General features: G+C 40.8%; 1 protein-coding gene across 1 annotated transcript in view; it reads right to left on the bottom strand.

The window, feature by feature from the left end:
- The window catches only part of THSD4 (thrombospondin type 1 domain containing 4), a 687220-nt gene that overhangs the window by 401023 nt on the left and 265811 nt on the right, over positions 1-20386 (bottom strand). The gene's annotated exons all lie outside the window — the stretch shown is intronic.

The raw sequence follows: 20386 nt of genomic DNA on the forward strand, positions 1-20386 counted from the left end.
ACTGATAAATTGATTAAATGCCCAGAATTTAAAGAATGGGTCTTTCACTATTCAAGAAAAAGGCAAACTGTCCTCCAAGACTATCATAAGAGAGCAAATAACTGACAAAATATTTTTAGAAAGTTAAAAGTAAGGTTTTGAAGACCTATTGGCAGTTGCCAATTTTTATTTATTTTTCTTGGTAGGCTTTAGACTCTTTATAGCTGAGTATGAATAAGAATATTATCATTGGAACTTTAAGTATCAGTGACTATATAGTCTAATTTTCATGTTTTTTTTTAATTTCGTTTCATGACCATGATTTAAAAACAAACAAACAAGCAATTGAATTCCTATAACCCAATCCAATCTTTTCAGTACAGAATACAATCACTTACTTCCCAATTAGATAGAATCACAACAAATTCTAACGTGCCCCCCATGAATCTAATCATTACAATTCAGATTTAGTAAGCTTCTGCATAGCTAGGGTGACCAGACAGTAAGTGAAAAGTTGAGTTGGGGGGTGGAGGGTAATTGGCACTTATATAAGAAAAAGTTCCAAATATCGGGACTGCCTCTATAAAATCAAGACATCTGGTTACCCTAAGCATCACAAGGCAGGCAAAAAGTCACTCATTTATTATCACAGTCTTCATCTTCCCCAGGAATTCCTACTTTCTTAACAGAGTTAGCTGTAGAGAGAGAGTATTCTTTCCATTTGCCTCCTGTTCCATATTTAGTTTGGTAAAATTTAATTAGGACACTTACTTTCTCCCATGTCATACAATGTGGTGATTTAAAACATGAGATTTTTTAAATACAGTGATTATTTATTAACAGGACTTAAGCAGCACATGTTGGCTATCTGCAGATGCATGGATTTTACTAAGTCTTCTATTCACGGCAAACATTCTATTATATTAAGAATTGACACTAAACTTTCTGAGAAACACCTGCACCAAGCTATATGAAATGGCTTCTAATAAACAAGACTGGAGGAACCCTTATGGGTACATCTATCCAGTAAGATGCAGCCCACATCAGTGAGTCTCAGAGGTTGGCTCTACAGACTTATGTGTGCGGGGCTTACGCTACAGCCCTAAGAAGAGCTGAGATGATATCCAGATTCACACTGGAGAACTGGCTTCAAAGTTTAGAGCACAGTGTGAGCTTCTAAATTTAAGTCCATATTCTGTTGTAACAGGGAGAGCCAGCTAGTACATGCATCTCTTAGTGGTAACCAATCTACCCCTTAAAATATTTCAGCCCACTGCTTGTCTGGGTGTTAAATAGAGCCCTTAAAAATCTCACTTGAAAACCTAATATTTCTTTTGTGGGCTTATTGTGTCTGTACAATAAAAGCTCAATTATGTTGTTTCTCTTTAACCTCAGAACAAAGGTCTCTCCCTAGCTGCAAGATCCTCTTTTACAATTGCCTTCCTGCCTCTTCGGAATGAATTTCAACCGGCTGTGTTTTCTTGTGCATTTTTTCTTTGAACTGCTGTTCTTCCTTCATTTTGAGCTAGTTTAATACGAAACAGATTTGGTTCCCTTGTTTATTTAAAAGGCGTTAACTATAAATTAGTAATTCTTGAATGTGAGGCATCGTGTGTGCCGCTGCCCCCTCAACCGCAGTGCAGATGTGAAAAGGAGCCTGTTTCGCTCCATTATTCCCCCTCCCTTGCAAAGGCAGTACCACGATGATCTCTCGCCTTCTGAAGGCTATCCTATTACACTAATGTATAGACTCAGGTTTATTTGACTAGAATTTGTCCTTTTAGCATTTAGGAATGGGGCAGGGAGAAACAGAATGGCTTGAATTCAACATTTTCTCCACTTTTTTTACGTCCGTTTGAACTGGATTTGTCACCATGGCACAGGACATTGAATTTAAAGGTGATCGTAATTTGTTGGCCTGCCTGTGAATCACAGTGCTCCTGGGGGCTCCATTACTTTCTTGCTGAGTGTTTCCAAAGGATGAGGCTTAGGTAATTGTTCATTATCGTCAATGACACACTTCACAGGGCTGCCTCTTCTCTCATTATTTTGCTATGTGTCGTAATGAACCTACTGGGAGAGTTAGTCAAGTGGCATGCCCTACTGTTCTTCCTGGTCAAAGCATGATTCCAATAAGAGTGAAGCAATGATACTAGGTTGGGGAGAAGCAGTAGAAAAATATGGTTAAGAAAAAAATCAAAATATCCTTCACACTAATGAGGGTTTTTGCCTGTCATTTATTACATAGGTTTGTACTCTGTGAGTAACAATGCATCATCAGTTGGTATTAGATGATCTTACAGCAGCAGTGACCAGGCAAATACTGTTTATTAGTTATACTAAAATGAGAGTTCAGGGTGCTCAGTGCCTCTTAAAAAAAGGGCGTTAAGAGGTTTCAAAACAGTGGAGAAACCAGGAATATAGGACACGCTTGAAAGTTTTTGCCATGGAATGTGGTGCAAAGAGAGAAGCAAACAAACTGCAAAGACCATTGTCTGACCTGAGGAGCGAACACAAACCTTTGGGCTGGGTGAGAGGAGCAGAAAAGAGTGAGCAAGAAGAGATTGGCAATGAATGAGAGAGAAAAAGATGGTTCTTCAGCCTGGGGAATCAAAAAGGAATCTCAGAAACAAAGACAGAAAGAACCCAAAAGGGGACACTCAGATACTCCCGCTGGGAGATACTTCCAGGGAAAGATGTAATAAATATGGGGGGTGTTATTACACAGAATGAAATGCAAATTGATTTTGTTTAGACAGAAAAAATATCTAGGCCCTGCAATAGTTTGGCAGTGTTGTTTCATTTTATATTCTTTTAAGGTCTCAGGGTTTCTGAGGCACCAAATTTCTTTGGCCTTCTATTCCTGATTAATTAGCACATGGTCTGACTTGCACTTTGTGACAACTGAAATGAAAGCTCTTTAACATGACAGTGTTGCTGCTATTAATGCCAGATACTCCGCAAATATTTAGCTCGGGGCTACCTATGTTAGACCATAAAGGTGTGCATTAGTCAGTGCTAAACAGTCATTGCTTTGTTAAAACAACTATTGTTCACGTATCTTAATCTGTCTAGATATTGCAGTCTAGGATGTCTTTTTTTTTTGTTTGATTTGTTATTTTTCTAAACATACCTAGGTTCCAAGAATCAATCATCAAAAGTGTCGTTTATTTGAGTTTACTGCTATGTTATATGAAATCTGAATTATCCAATTTATAGTAAAGCACATCCAGCTCTTGCACAGCACTTTTTAACTCTAGGTCTCAAAGCACTAGCCAAGGACAGTTAAGCATTACTGCAGAAAGGGAAACCGAGGCACAAGAACTGAAGAAAGAATTGATGTTTCCCGACTCAAAGAATATTATTCTGTCCTCTGAACCATACCTGTTTTCTCTGATGTCCTGCACCCCGTTCAAAGTGCACAGGAGTCTGAGGGTCTCTAGACCATACTCATCTGAGGGTTAACTGATCTGTTGGCCTGCTTTAACTATTCTGATATTTCCTGTCATTGCACTGTGTCAATTTCATTTCAGTTCAAAGCTGCTAAACTGATAATGAATAAAGGTAGGTCTTGAAATATCTTTTATGTGCAGTTGCTGTATATCCTTTTCCAGAAGAAAGTTAAATTAGGGCATGACTGAAGATAAAATAATCTTGTTCTATACCTAAAGGAAGTCAAAAGACAAGCTGAAAGATACTGATGTGAGTGAAGTCTTCTTAGACAAGCAAATACCAACAGAAGGAACATCTCTGCAATATAACAGAGGCTGACTTTCTTTGGAAAACACTGTTAACATGAAACTATACCAGGAGTCAAGGGGTGGAGGGTTCTTAACTCCCAGGAACCTGTTTCTTCCATTAACACCTTATTAATGCCAGGCAGGTGTTTCCCAGCGCAATGCCTGGCGTTAGCAAGTCGTTATTTGGAGAAACAATGGAGAGTCATATTTCCAGCAGCCTAGGAAACATAGAGTATGCAGAAAGGCTGAGTAAAAGAGAACATAATTAAATATATTTTAATTCTCTTTAGTTTTCTACATACTGAATTATTTCTGTTGCACATTTAGGAGCTTTACATTTTGGCCTGTAAACACAACCATTCTGAACAAAATCTTCAATAAACAGCAAAATCTCAGTTAAAATGAGAGATGAAAACAGCAAATGAGCTCAATGTTGTTTTGCTTATTAAACTAATGGCCTTATAGTAAATGAATCCAACTTTTTTCTATGAAGAAAGCAATGTACACCACAAAAATTCAGTGTTAAGCTCAAGTTTACAGCATACTGTGCTCAGTCATTGTGCACATTAAAAAACCCAGAGCATAGACCATTTTTGAATGTTTCAAACCATGCCACTTATTTCATTCTTAAAACTATTCAACACATCAACAGGAACCTATATCTCCACCTCCGGGATGCATATCAGTGTGTGGTCCGCTCCTCACAAAAGCTACCGGTAACATAGAGCTCTATGCTATTCTAGATTTTAAGATAATTTAAATAATTGCATATTCCAAAACAAGCTTTTAGAATGGAGTCACATTACCATACACACACTCTATTAGATGTGCCCCTCCTCACATGCAAAGAAAGTTCCAAACCTCAGACCCCCACTGTGTCTGTGTGGTTCCAATTAAACACTGCAGACCTGATTGTGCGGTTAAGGCACAGGCCTGTGTTTAGGTTGGTGCAGAACTGCCATGGCCCCACAGGGCGCTGCAAGAGCCATTGTACCTCAGGCACAAAGCTTTACAAAAGCTCCCTGCATGTTGGGGAAAGTGTCCCCACTGCGCCAGCTCTTCAGATGCACTCAGACAGAATGAAGAGGAGCATGGTCTAAGACAAGCAGATGGCCATGGTCAGCTAATTCATTTGACTGGATTCAAATGGGGAATCCGCCCATTGGTGCCATGCCCTCCCCCTTTACACACAAATGCAAGGGGCAACCACACACTGTTATTATTGCTATTAATCAGGTTTATTATGTCTAAAATGTAGCGCCATTGTTCCTGGCATTGTATATGCACAGAGTCTCTGCCCCAAAGTATTTAATCTATACAGACAAGACACACACCCAGGGGAAGGGAAAGGGGTATAAAGTCTGGCCCTTGCTATTTGAAATGTAAAAATCTTCAGTAGTAGCAGGGTAATAAGCAAGTATACAATAAAGAGAGCCCTATGAGAAAGAGGTTTTCCTACAAAGGAATGACCTTTCACAACCTTTCCGATGCCTACCTTCCACCACTTGTGAGTTATGAGAAAAGCTCTAACGCTTGGAAACTGCACAGTTCCACTGCTGTTTTCTGGCTCTGATTTATATGTATAATCTTTAGATTTTCCTAATTTATATTTATGGTGTGGTCCATAGTTTTGCTAACTTGACACTGGCGTCTAGGTCGCCATGGGAGCCCCCTTTCCTAACCACACTTTTGTACAGTAGAGTTACATATGAATGAACCATGTTTCCCATGGCTGACTGAGTCTCTACCCTGTAACGTCTGCTTAGATTTCAGTATTTGATAGGTGCTTTCCTCAGTATAAATTATATCTTTGAAAGGTTGTAAAATAAAATGTCTACAGATTGACTTAGGATTCTTTCTTTACTAAACTAACGCAACTTACTGACTGCATCATGGAACTGCATTGAGAGTCACAAATTCAGATATTACCTGTTAACTGGAGGGTAAAATATTAACAATGATCCAATGAGAAAATTAAACACCAAAATGAGGAGAGAAAGAGAATAGCTACTTCCTATAAGTTATATAATATAATTACTTTCTACAATTGTCATTTATAATTTAGTTTATAAGAGTTAACTTCTGTCTAGTGCAACATCTGGGGAGTGAGATAATTTCTCTGTCAATTTAGTTCTGGTGTGCAGTGCAGCAGTGCTGGGATGTCCTCTTGTAAAGTGCGGCCCCTTGTGGCTACCAGTTTCTATGCAAAATCAACTGCTTTGTCATTTGCTTTACAGCTTTGGAATAACCATTTAACTCTTTTCAAAACTACACTGCTCCCCTATTCACATGCCCTCTCCCATGTATTTGTCATGAGAGGGAAATAGACAATTTACAATACTGTCAAATTTAACATATAAAACTTCTATTAATGGTACACCAGTGAGATCAAAATGATGGCCTGTACTCTAAATGCTATAAAATAACTTCCTTCCTCAGATTTTCTTCTTTTCTTTCATACTTTTAAAAGTTTTCAAGTTCACCTTCCTGACTTGGAAAGAAACAAGAAAAGCTGATACAAATATGAAACTAAAGTTGTCACCTGGCATTAGAAACAAATTACCCTTATTTGGCTGAAGGAGATGCTGGAGAAAGATTTGTCCTTGTATTTCCATCATTGAAACTTACTTTTGTGTACATTTAGGACACCAAAGGGCAAGATAAAGCAAATAAGGCAAATATAAAAGATTATATTGTCAAATTATTTCCAGACCTGTGTTTTGGCCTAGTTTTCTCATTGGAGCATTGTTGATGTTTCATCCTCCAGTTAACTCATAATATCTGAATTTGTGAATGTCAAAGCAGTCCCATGGTGCAATCATCAAGTTGCTTTAGTTTAGTAAGTATTTATTAGCAATGTACAGCTATTCAGTATTTGGATTTAATGCCATAATGGCTAACAAAAATAGTGAGGCAAAGTTTAATGATCTGACGAACACTCAAAAGGTGAGATACTTCTCCAACTCATCAAGAAGTTTCCTGTTCAATATGCTGCAAATTACGTGCACCCGCACACCACCCCTCCACATCATCAGTAAATAAATAATAAAACTGATTCTTGAGAGATATCTGATTTGAGGTAGCCTGAAAAAACCCATAAACGATCTTTTCTATTTTTTTTCCAGGGTCACTCTTAAATGACTCAAGTATTTGTAAAAGAGGCTGGTTTCATTTGGAATTCAGAGTCCAGCCCAGGGAACACATGACAGTGGTGATGGAGGTGAGGCTGCTCTGTAATAATTTGTCAGTACCGTATATGGTGTGGCTACTGGGATGTTTATTGTATGCATACAATGATTTAGTTTAGCATTATGCTATTGGAAAAAATGTTTAGGAAACAATAATACAATAAGACATTGTATCCCCATTACCATTTCAGATAGGGCCTGAACTATTAGCTGTGATGATCCAAACTTAAAGCACCAGACACATCCCAAAGTTTATTGTGTCAGTGTTCGGGTCCCACAGACCAAGAGTTATAAGTCTTATCACTGAATTCACCAGTGGTCTTAGATTCTAGACAATTTCTGGAGAAAACAGGATTGATCTCTGTAGTCCAGGGCCCAGTCCATGAGTGAGAAAAACAAAGAATTAAAAGTATGAGGTCTGATACCTGCACTCAGAGGGAAGAGACAGAAGTGAAGGTAGGCCAGTAGCTGTGCCCCTCATAAAGTGGTACCCATGATGGCAGAACAATAAAGTCTAGCTGAATTGGTCTCTCCTGTTCACATAGCTCTCCAATTATCACCTATTATCAATTAGTGTGTCGCACTCTCAGCCCTGTTTGTGCCAAGTTCTGTGTGCTGGGGCCGGCCTCTTGTTCACAGCTTAGCTTTGCTTTATGTTAGCCATGTTTTGTCCATTGTTTGCTGGACCTCAGGCTTTCCCACACCTCGTGGAAAATATGGAGTCTGCTCAAAGATACACAATATTAGATATGGGAAAGCTTTTCATCAGGTTTGCCCCCCCCCCCCCCCCCCCGACATACATGATCACGTTCTCGGCATTTATTTCACTCTGCTGAAATAATCATTCTGTTGTAATTGAAATGAGATGGGAAGAGTCCACTGCTGAACTGGAAACAATTGCTCAAAATATTACTCCCCCCTGCAATGATCATCTAAGTACATTGGCCCTCTATATAAGAGCAGGTAATTGATGTTTCAGCTAATTGAGTGAATTTTCAATAGAGTAGATATTGGGAGACAAAACTCCATGTTAAATAAACTTCTGTAAATAGCATGGACCTGTAGCACGCTTTTAATCCTAAATTGGCAAGAAATGTGTTACTTTATAGGAATATGATTTTCATTCACATTGAACCATCTCCACTGTGTTTGTAATTTGCTGCCTTTTCAACCCATCCCTTTTCTTACTCAAGTTTATGAATGTATTTCCCCCTATTTAGCTTCAGCTATTGCAAAGGGTAAAAAGCAAGCAAACAAAATACACACCAGAAATGTTATCAAAACAGAACAGATCATGTTATGTCAAATAGGAATTTTCTCCTTGTTATCTATTAGAGCAACAAAGCATCCAGAAGAGGGAGTTACAGACTCATGTAAGCTGTCTCTTTAGACAGTATATTCAGCCATTTTTCTAAATGATTTTTACATAAAATCCATAACAGCTCAAAACAGTGGACAAATTAGAAAAAAAAGTGCAGTATATAACCACTTTCTCAATACACCTGATCACTTTGAGATATATTTTACTGCAACCTGTGAGTGAGCAGATCCCAATAATGCTAACAGTTGCTGTGTAGTATATTTTAAAATGAAAAGTATATTTTTAAATGTTAACTCAACCTATTTAATCACAACAGAGGGCAGAGCTCTAGATCAGTTCTTGTTTCATCCAAACCAGTTTGCCCATCCCTACCTGTAAGAACGACATTGACATCTATAACCAAATATTAATAAGATTGTTTCATATGTTGCTCAGGGGAAAACTGTCAAGCAAATCATAGTGGATAATACATGCTTAATAAATTAAAATTACTTGGAGTTGCCTGGCTCCTTCAAGGTAGGGGACTGGCAGTGTGGGGGTGCAAGAGTCAGGGCAGGGCCCTGGTGATGTGAAGCGTTAAGGGCAGGAGACTGGGGGCATGGGGCTGGGGATGTGGGGGGTGCAAGACTGAGGGTTGAGGGGAGAGGAGGAGCTCAGGACAGGGGGTGGGGGATACAGGAGTCAAAGCAGGAATGAGGATGGGGGCAGGAATCAAGGCAGGAGGTTGGGAGCAAGGGGAGCTCAGGGGAGGAAGAGAGGGGGGGGGCTCAGGACAGTGGGTGGGACTGGCCACTGGCTTATTCCTGGGGGAATCCTGGAGAGGCAGAGACCATGCACCTCACCCCAATTACTAGTTGCCAGTGTCTTGGTGGGGCAGGGCAAAGAAGGACCCTGCAGGCTAGTCCCACTGGTGCTCCCCAGGCCCAGCCTGGGGAAAAGGGGCAAGAGGGCCAGGGTCCCAGGGTGGGTGAGGCTGCCAGCACTCCCCAGTCCTGGGGCGTAGAGGCCAGAAAGACTAGCCCTGGTGGCATTCTTCAGGCAGGTCTGCTGGCTAGTGGGGGTTCCCCTCACCCCACTCCAGTGCTGCGGCCAGGGGGGAGTGGTTGGCGGCAGGGAAGCCACTTACCCAGTCCACTGGCCAGCAAGATGGCAAGCCTGGGCCCCAGACGGCCACTCTCTTGGTGGTGTGGCTGCCCCAGTGGTCATTCTGAAATATCACCATTCCTCCAATCAGCCCCCTCCCTTTCCATGTTATGGAAAATAATCCCATTCCAGGCAATTCCCATTTTCCTGGCACAACCAAACCCTGCCCATGTTTTAAGTTAGGAGAAGAGGAAGCTGCATACCAAATATGGTGGTCATAGCTCTTATTATTTGAACAAACAGACACACGGATACACAGACAGACGGATTGATGCAAATTTCTAAAATATACAGCTACATGTGTGTTATTGAACATGGTGCTTCATGTAAAACGAAGCCATGCAAGTAGGATTCATTACAGAAAAAAAATTACGTTTTAAAAAGACATGTTCCCAAACAGAATTCTGACCCTGTACACACGTTTGGAGAGAGGGGAAAGGGGGAAGGGGGAGATAAACTTTTTCCAAAGAATAGGCACTATATACCACAAAACACACAAATCTTTAAGTTCCTTAATTTACTACATTCTTGTGATATATCTGTGTGTTCATTCCATACCTCATGGACATTCATGTTACCAATATTTACAGAATTTTTAGATGTGCAAATATGAAAACCCACAAACCAAGCAGAAAGGCAGTATTTTCTGATTTAAAGATCCACATGTACACAAGTTACTCTGATAAGAAAACCCTAAGGTGCATGACAATTAATTTAGGTAAAACAGGGCTCTAAATAATTTCAAAACTTCCTTATTTATCAGAATGGTTAAACACTGGAATAAATTGCCTAGAGAGGTTGTGGAATCTCCATCACTGGAGATATTTAAGAGTAGATTAGACAGACATCTATCAAGGATGATCTAGACGAAGCTTGGTCCTGCTGTGAAGGCAGGGGACTAGACTTGATGATCTATGATTCTGGTTCTGGCATTCCATGATTTTATGATTCTATGCTTCAAATACAATGGGAAATATGTAATTTTTCACGATGCTGTCTGTCCTGAAAAGGTATATTACTTACAAGAGGGTAGGCATGAGAATCAGCTCATCTGATTATGGTATCGTACACTGTAAGGTAAAATCTTACTGTCTCTGACATCAGTGGAGCCAGGATTTCATGCAAACAGTTTCACACCTGCAATCAGGAAAATTAATGGGAACTTTGACTTCAAGGAGAGTAGAAATGAGCCATTATGGTGGAGGTGGGAGATGGTAACTACAGTACATGTAATAAACACTAGGTGACACTGTATACTAAGATTAGGGAAATAATAGTATAACATCCTTGAAAGATTTCCTTCAAATACCAAATCAGGTCTTTGAAACAATTAAAAATAGGTTCCAAAGAATGTATCTCAAACAGGTCACACTGGCAGTTCAGTTTAGTTTCAGATAGCAGATTGAGCATGTTGTATGTAGCTAAAAAGTGTGCCTGCTTTTTTACAATATCACATGCTACTGCATTAAAAAGCATCCAATAAAACTGTGAGACCCTGGATAAAGTTACCAACTGAAAAGGAATTTTTTAAAACACAACTGAAGAATATTTACAGAGAATCTCTAAAGGTATTTCCAATCCCATTATTAGTTTAATGATGCCTATTCTTTGTGGTATTTATTTTAATTGAAAAAATAAGGATATATATAAAGATTAGGAACCATATCCTAAACTAGTGTAAATATGGCATTGCTTCATTGACATCAGTGAAATTACACTGATTTGCACTAGCTGTAGTTCTAGCCCATATAGATCAGTCTTCATTAGTTGTGCAAGTGATTTATGCTTGTGAATTCTAACAGTGTAATAGGAACTCTATGTGCAAGCCCCTCATTTCAACTGGCAGCACAACAGACCCATGCAGGAAATGCCTGAAAGACTGAAAAGTGGCAAAACAGCCAAAATCCTTGTTACGCAGTGATAATGCCATCCAGCCTGATTCTGAGAGGCACTAAGCATTTGCAAGTCCTGTTACTGTTTTCCAAAATGCCAGATTTATGAGCAATTGCAAGCTGTTCATTAACTGCATTTCATTTCCTTTTGAGAAGGGGTGATGGGACCATCAAACAAATGTGCCATCACACAGTAGTTAAATATTTCCCCCTCTTAAAATTTACTGAAATATTTTTCAGAGCAGTGCACATGTACAGTTATGTTCATGGGCCACAGAGAGAAGCTATAAACACTGATGGCAAACTGCAGAAATTGCAGCATTAGATAATGTGTTTGGATTATTTCATTCCTCCCCATTTCATTTTCCCTATTTCCATCAACCCCTCTGTGCACATGAAAGCAAACTAGCACTGGAGGTCTACATGCCTGGGCAACTAGGCCAACATTATGGTTTTTAAACATTCATATTTTATACACATTACCTAGATGCCTTTTGAGTGATGAAAGGCATCTACCTTATTTAAATAAATAAAATACATTAAACAAACACTCAGTAGAAAACTATACAAATTTTGATCCTAAAATATAGTTTATTCAAATATCTTAAGTATACAAGAAGGCTGAGTTGACTTGCAGCCAGCCCTGTTAATTCAAAATTCAAGTTTACTCTTTTCTCCACAATTTCCATGGATAGTACAGTATAAATAAAGCAAACACTCATATTGCCTGAGTTCCCATAAACTTGAAAAGTTGTTCAGGTATGTTCTCACAGACATGCTTGTTACTGATCCTATGCCTGATTGTCAAGGGAGAGTCTAAATTTAAAAGTTAAAACACCAACCCCCTTGTAATTGCTACCACTCATCAGTACTGGTGACCCTCACAAGGGGCACAAGAATGTAGCCAGGATGAATATTTTATGAATAGCTCCCGCAGCCACTTGCATAACAATGGAGCTGATATGTGCCATATTTCCAATTGAAGACAGCTGAATGAGAGTCTCTGTAGTTTCCATTAGCACCATTCTTTAATCACATGGAAGGTTAATTGTTCAGCAAACAGAGAGGATGAATTTCTTGCCTCTACCCAAGCACCTCTACCACAGATTATACTAACATTCTAGCTGCACGTAGCTATAGAACTAATAATTTTGTCCCCTATGTACCAACCCTTTACATTTCTAGGAGAATTTTGAATGCAGTTACTATTACGGGTTTAGTTCAGCCCATGACAGGAGACACACATGCTTTGTTGTCTGATGGATACTTTACTTTTCTCCTTTCTTGGGTTTGGTTTTAGTTTTGGTGTTAGTTTACCGAGCAGATGCAGGCAACAAAATTAAGGAGGTAGAGAGTAGGTTATAAAATTAAAGTAAATCTTATCTTCTAAATGAACCCATGAATCAAGTATGGCACAGGATTGAAAAATAAACACTGCCATTTAGAACTCTGCTCGCAAAGGTATGTTTTGAATGGCCGGAGAAAATAGAACAAGGAGATGAGGTAGGGTTTTGACGATTTCCCTTGCTAGCAAAGGGAAAGGCCATGAGATACTGTATGAACTGTTAATCCCCTGAAAACTTGGATTTGCAAATATTTGTCTTAATCACTGTAATCTCTTGGCTCTCAGCAGCTGATAATAATGTATAAACATTTTGGAGGGACACACTGAGGTCAGGAGGGTTCCTCCAGATTTAGAATGGTATAAATAGAAGCAAAAGCTATCCTCAAATCTTTTTAGCACTGTTAAACTGAAGAAATCCATGAACCTTTCTGTTCGACTTTAAAGGAAGAAAATTTCTAATGGGAAACATTAAAGTAAAAAAAAATGAAGCTGTCAAAACTCTAGCTTCCTGGTTTTGTTTTTCATGTTCTCTCCTCCCCATCCCCATAAGTTCTTTCTAACAAGGGCAAATTTTTTAATAACTGCCTTTCAGTAACATGTGATAAAAGTGACTGATCCAATAAAAATGTAATTTAATACATTCCTCTTCCTGACAACATTAGGAAACAAAAACTGCTCTAAATATTCTCCTATTGTACTATAAGAAGTCAAGTTGCAATGGTCCCTTTCAAGATATAATGCAGGGAAACTTACCTCCATATTTGCTCTTCATCTGACACACACAAGCCTGCTTGTGTCTTGTGTTAGGGTTTTTGCTCACTTAAATCCAATTGCAAAGAGGCTAACGATCAGACTCTGCCTCCATTATTCTTGCTGAATAGTATCTTAGTTCATTATTTGATGGCTAACAAGGTGGCTGAATCTGGTACTTAGGGTATGACTACACTACAACGTTAATTCGAACTAAGCTAATTCGAACTAACGGATCCAGACTAAAAAACTAGTTCGAATTAGGCTTAAGGATGGCCGGAAGCAGTGCCGGCAGGGCATCAGAGGAGGACTTAGAGCGTGGAGATGCTGTCTCAGGCTAGCCGAGGGCTGTGCTTAAAGGGTCCCGAACCCCACCCCGGACAGACAGTTCTCAGGGATGCCCCGCTTGCAAAGCAGTCCTGGCTTGGATTGCCCGAAGTACCCACACTGGGCACATCACAGCACTCGGCCATCAGCCCAGCTGCACTTGCCGCAGGCTGCCATCTGGGGAGAGGGGGCAATTGGGGGGCTGCAGGACAGCTTCCACCCCCAGAAGCCCGCAGAGCCAGCCCAGTCCTCCCCATTGGGGGCGCGTACCCCATTCCTCCCTCACCTCCTTCCACTTACCCTTCCCTAGCCCCTCTTCTTGATGTACAAAATAAAGGACAATTGTGTTCAAAAATGGAATCTGTCTTTATTGAACAAAATTGGGGGAGACTGGGAAAAAGAGGTGGGAGGGGGAAGAGAGAGGGTGGGAGAGGGGAGGGCAACTAAAATGATCAGGGGTTGGGAACAGGTCCCATATGAAGAGAGGCTAAAGAAAAAGAGGTGGGAGGGGGAAGAGAGAGGGTGGGAGAGGGGAGGGCAACTAAAATGATCAGGGGTTGGGAACAGGTCCCATATGAAGAGAGGCTAAAGAGACTGGGACTTTTCAGCTTAGGAAACAGGAGACGAAGGGGGGACAGGATAGAGGTCTCTAAAAGCAGGAGTTGGGTAGAGAGGGTGCATACAGAAAAGTTCTTCATTAGTTCCCATAAAGAAGGACTAGAGGACACCAAAGGAAAGGAATGGGTAGCAGGCTTCAAACTAGTAACAGAAAGTTGTTCTTCACAAAGCAGAGTCAACCTGTGGAACTCCTTGCTGCAGGAGGCTGTGAAGGCTACAACTAGAACAGAGTTTAAAGGGAAGTGAGATCAAGTCATGGAGGTTGGGTCCATGGAGTGCTATTAGCCAGGGGGTAGGAGTGGTGTCCCTGCCCAAGGTTTGTGGAAGGCTGGAGAGGGATGGCACGAGACAAATGGCTTGGTCACTGTCTTCAGTCCATCCCCTCCAAGATACCTAGTGTTGGTCGCTGTCGGCAGACAGGCTACTGGGCTAGATAGACCTTTGGTCTGACCCAGGACGGCCATTCTAAGCTCAGGGCTCAGGGTCGGGGTTCTCAGTGGACCACCTTGATTTTCATGCAAACCTGCTCCTCGGTGGCCAGGCTGGCAGCTCTCCTGCCCTAGACGGCCACTTTCCTGTGCCTAGTGCGGAGATTGTGGACGAGGTCCACGATGTCCGCACTAGCCCAGGAAGGTGCCCGCATCTTGTGGTCCCGGGCAAGCTCCCAGGAGCCGCCAGCCTGGTCCCGGGAAGAGGGGGTGCGCTGGGGGGCATCGGGTGGGTGGCTCGATCCGTGCCAGGTGCAGGGTCTGCTGGCTGGGTGCTGGCAGGCTTGCACCTGGCACAGGCACCGTAGCCAGCCCGTGCCCCTTTAAGGGGTCCGGGGCCGGGAGGGGGGCAGTAGAGTTTCCCTGGTGTTGGCCAGAGTGGCCACCAGGGAAACCTGGGGAGGGCTAGCCTCCCACTAGTTCGAATTAAGGGGCTACACACCGCTTAATTCGAACTAGCTAGTTCGAACTAGGCTTAATCCTCGTGGAATGAGGATTACCTAGTTCAAACTAAGCGCTCCGTTAGTTCGAATTAAATTCGAACTAAAGGAGCACTAGTGTAGCGCCTATGAAAGTTAGTTCGAACTAACATCCGTTAGTTCGAACTAACTTTGTAGTGTAGACATACCCTTAATTAGTAACTATGTTGCATCACAACTGTGTTGTGAATATTGCCCCAATATTAGTGAATATTAGTTTGCACATATTTCCAATTGATTCCAATGGGAGCCCCAGTCACCCACCCACAGGCAGGATCTGGCTCTCTGTGTGCCAGAACTACAAATGAAAAAAGTTCTCTCCCAGAGTTTCCATAAAGGAGCAAATTATTAATTCTCTTAAGGCCTTATTCACCAACTGAATCACTGCACTTCTGAACTTGACAACTTGTGCTGCATTATCAAAACACTGACATATTCCATCCCACCCAAAGGGTGGTATCTACAATTAAATACAGTCATAATCCCCAAGAAAAACATTTGGGCTCCATTCAATTCTGCAGTTTTATTGGCAAGATTCTTTCGTACCTTTCAAGCTCCATTCAGAAGCAGTTTCCTGTAACGCGACCAGCTTTTGTTTGAAGACAGAAGCTTTTAATCTTGGGCTTAAAATATCCAGCCCCTCCAGGCGGCAATACTTGTTTGGTCACATCTGGAGTACCTGTGACAGGTAACGTGAGAGCAAGGGTTTGTTCCCACCTATTCCTTCACTGCCATACCTAGGAATATTAAACTATACTAGATAACCTTGACTTGTTTGTTTGCTTGACGAGAAAGAGCCAAGACTCCACAAATACTACTCCCTAATTAACAGACCCAAAACATTTGTATCAATTCATAGATGAATCCCCCATAAATAAATCAAAAGTGACTACATAAATATTCCATGAGTTATAAAGAGGTGAAGGAATTCAGATAACTTTTATACACTTGTCCTCAATTCTGTCTAAAACCTGAACCAACCTGTTTAGTGTTATGCATCTTCATCTTCCCATCCGGAACCAGAAACAGGAAATGCAAAAATAGTACATGAAAAACTATGCTTGCCATATTTGTGTCTTAACAAGAAGTGTCAGAAATGTTGCATCAAAAGTTTGTTCTCATGAGAAGTCTTGCTCAGTTTCATTGGCTCAAGTGAATAGGACAGAGAAGGTTCTCACCCGGTATAATAGTAAATGAACTTTTTGAGGTTCACTTATCACTACTACAACTAGAATCAAAGTAACTGAAATAAAAACAAGACCAAAAAAGAAAAAAAAGGTGGAATAAGATAGCTACAAAAATAGTGAAAAGAAAGGTGAATCAAAGCAAAAAACATTAAGTACAGACAAAATGGAAGAATTACACATTCCAAACAAGTTTTTTAAATTATTGAAATGGAGAATGAGATAATTGTATATCAGATGAATGGAAATGGTACATGTTATCAGTTATGATAGTATTATGAACATCCTATAGTCACAGCGAAACCACACCACATTTGGTTATATCAAATAATTTCACTGTAAATAACTACAAACTACTCATCACATAATAATTATGCAAACAACTCACGTTACTGTGTTGGTTAAAAAAGACAAACAGCTGGTACTGAATTACTGATCTCACCATGCTTGCAAAAGAAGTTGAGAGCAGATGAGGTAAAAGCATGTATATACAAAGGCAGGAAGAAGAAATGTGGAAGGTAATCATGTCAGAACAGGTGGTCAAGAAAGTATAGCGTGGCAAAATTTACAGAGTAGACAAAATAATCCCAGAAGTCTGAAGAAAGTCGTAAGAAAAAAAGAGGGATTTTATGAGTGAGTATAGAGATAGTTTAAAATAGGTTCTCTTTTCTGAAACTTACATTTTCAGAATTATTTTAATAGTCCAAGAACCTGGTTAAAGTTTCTAGTTTGCTTCCTGGGGAGCCCACCTCCTCTGAATGCACTAAAAAGAGTCAACAAATTTCTAAATACTTATCCTCTTTCAGGTGCTTCTCTTATGTGGTTCTTGGAGTGAAAGCTTTTCCGTACAAGAACAACATTTCACATTATTTCAAAGAAGACAAAATCACATTTGTCCAATAATTAAGGAGGTTTTAAATTTAATTTTTCTTGAAACCAAATAAGCTGTAGCCATCCCTCTAAATGAACATGCAGAACGCAGAAAAGCATCCCAGTTTAAGCCAAATCCCCTAACAGGTGCACAAAGGCTACGTCTACACTGGCCCCTTTTCCGAAAGGGGCATGCTAATTTTAAACTTCAGAATAGGGAAATCCGCGGGGGATTTAAATATCCCCCGCGGGATTTAAATAAAGATGTCCGCCGCTTTTTTCCGGCTTGTAGATAAGCCGGAAAAGAGCGTCTAGACTGGCCCGATCCTCCGGAATAAAGCCCTAATCTGGAGGATCTCTTATTCCTACTTCAAAGTCCTCTTTTGTTTAGTGTTATAAGATCTCTTATTCCTACTTCTACAAGCCGGAAAAAAGCGGCGGACATCTTTATTTAAATCCCGCGGGGGATATTTAAATCCCCCGCGGATTTCCCTATTCTGAAGTTTAAAATTAGCATGCCCCTTTCGGAAAAGGGGCCAGTGTAGACGTAGCCAAAGTGAAGTAAGGATACATATACACAACATCACACATTGTATTAATAAAAAATTGAGTACCTACATTGGAAAGCGTTATGGAAATGCAAATTATTTTATAAACATAACGATTGCTGTGTATAGATACTAACTTGATAGTAATAGAGATGTAGCCGTGTTAGTCTAGTCTAGCTGAAACAAAATACAGGACTATGTAGCACTTTAAAGACTAACAAGATGGTTTATTAGGTGATGAGCTTTTGTGGGCCAGACCCACTTCCTCAGATCAAGGAGCTGGTAGAGTTTATCAAGTGTAAGTAGCCAAGGACTGGCCTGGACCACCTGGACCTGACAACCCTTGAACCTCCGAGAGCCCGGCCTGATGCCCAGGTATGTGCTGAGGGGGAGAAGAGAAGTGGCCCAGGGAACACTGACAACAATTAGGCACGCCCAGTTTGGAGTGTTGTAGACTGGACCCTCGCTGACCCAGCAACAGGCTGTGCTGCTGCTACTACGACCCTGGGCTAGGATGCCAGGTGGCAGTCTCCCCTGCTCCGCCACCACAGGCTAATTGCCTGCACCTCTCCTGAGCAAAGAGAGTAGCAAACTACTGACTACTGTTCAACTGAGTTTGCTGTCCCGCCCTGAACCAAGGCCAGGGATTCTGAACTGCGTTTGTTTGCTGCTCCACCCTGAACCAGGGCCGGGAGCCTGAAATGTGGTTGCAACAAGGAGTCCTGTAGCACCTTATGGACTAACAGATGTCTTGTTAGTCTCTCCGGTGCCACGGGACTCCTTGTCGCTTTGCAGATCCAGACTAACACGGCTCCCCCTGTGATACTGAACTGTGGTTGTCGCTGCCCCTCAGGAAACAAGGCCTGGGCTAATGAACTATTGTTATAACTGTGTTTGCTTGCTGCCCCGCTCTGAACTGTTATTGCTGTTTGGTTGCTGCCCTGCCCTGACCCGGGGCCAGGCCTCTTTACTGTCTGTATTGTTGGTTGCCCCCGTCTCAAGCAAGGCCTGGGCGATGGGACTCCGGAACTAACTGTAACTGATTGCTGCCCGCCCTGAACCTGAGCTAGGGCTTCTGAACTAACGGCTTTTTTGTCACCCCACCTGGAACAAGGCTGGGGACACGGGACTACCGATTGGCCTCTCTTTGTTACTGCCACCCAAGACCCGAGCTTGGACTATTGACTTGGAAGTTTAAGTGCCTGCAGTCGTGGGGCAGAGTGGCCACGCACTAACCCGGAGGCGGAGGAGCCCCTCCAGAAGCCCTAACCGGCTACATTGCAGTATAACAGTAAGTAACAAAGCAAAGGAATCCCTGGTAGCATTGATTTTATATTCATATTATGAATCTGGAACACATATTAGGCTTCTGACATCTCTTTCAAAGGTTTGGACATTAACAACCTGCATACAAACTTCATGATGGCAAAATTCTGAACACTATTTCTCATTAGGTGACTGAAAAGCCATCATTCCTTTTTACGCTAGACCTACACATGTAGATTCATTATCCTATATTCTGTATTTGCAGAAAGCACCAGCAAGTATGGTTGCTAGGTCAACTCCACTGCTGGCCACTGATCAGAATTGTAATTAAAAACAATTTCTGGCTCTTTATGAATCAGTTTTAGATCAAGGGATCTTTAATGATAAGCAACTTCTCATATATCTATCATCTATAAAGAAAACACAAGTCTAAGATTGCCTGTACTGCTAAAAATACACAGACATACACGTGGCATTGTCCAGATGTGTACAAGTAGGAGGAATCGGGACTAATAGAAAAGATTGTATTTATATGATTATTTCTTCAGGAAAAGTAACAACTTAAACTGAATTTGTCCTTTTTCATATTTGGATTTACGAGTCATATTTGTCCCAGTGGTTAAAACTTTTGAATGTTTCTTCTGCCTACATATATTGGAAAGAATCCGGCATTAAATTGTAATTATTTGCAATCATTAGATATCTTTTCTAAACCCCCAACCATTCACCATACACTCAAAAAACAAGGTCTCTTTGGTAAATTCAACAGATAAGAGCTTTTTTTACACATTTTTCTTATTTTACTGCATCAAAGGTTTTAAATAAATATAAACACCATATTTTGCATAAGAGTGCTATTGCTCACAGAACTGATAGTTTACCCTTAATGAAGAAAATCCACACAGTAGATTGTGTAAATACAATATGGATCACAGAGAAATGACTGTATATTGAATTTACAATGATTTATGATCTACAAACACAATACCAATAAGGAGAATAATTTGCATCTCTTAACTGCATATTTGGGCTGATGGGAAAAAATACAGTGTTACTAGTTAAATGACATGTACTTTAACAGCTTTAGGGGGTAGTCGAGTTAGTCTGTAACTAGAAAACCTTAAAAAACAATGAATAGTCTAGTAGCACCTTAAAAACTAAGAAAACATGTAGATGGTATCATGAGCTTTCATGGGCAGTCTTACCATCTGTTTCAGCTGAGAAAGAAGAAGGATATCTACATTCCAA

The sequence above is a fragment of the Pelodiscus sinensis genome, chromosome 14 (assembly GCF_052426305.1).
Source record: "Pelodiscus sinensis isolate ZL-2025 chromosome 14, ASM5242630v1, whole genome shotgun sequence".
NCBI classification, from domain to species: Eukaryota; Metazoa; Chordata; order Testudines; family Trionychidae; genus Pelodiscus; species Pelodiscus sinensis.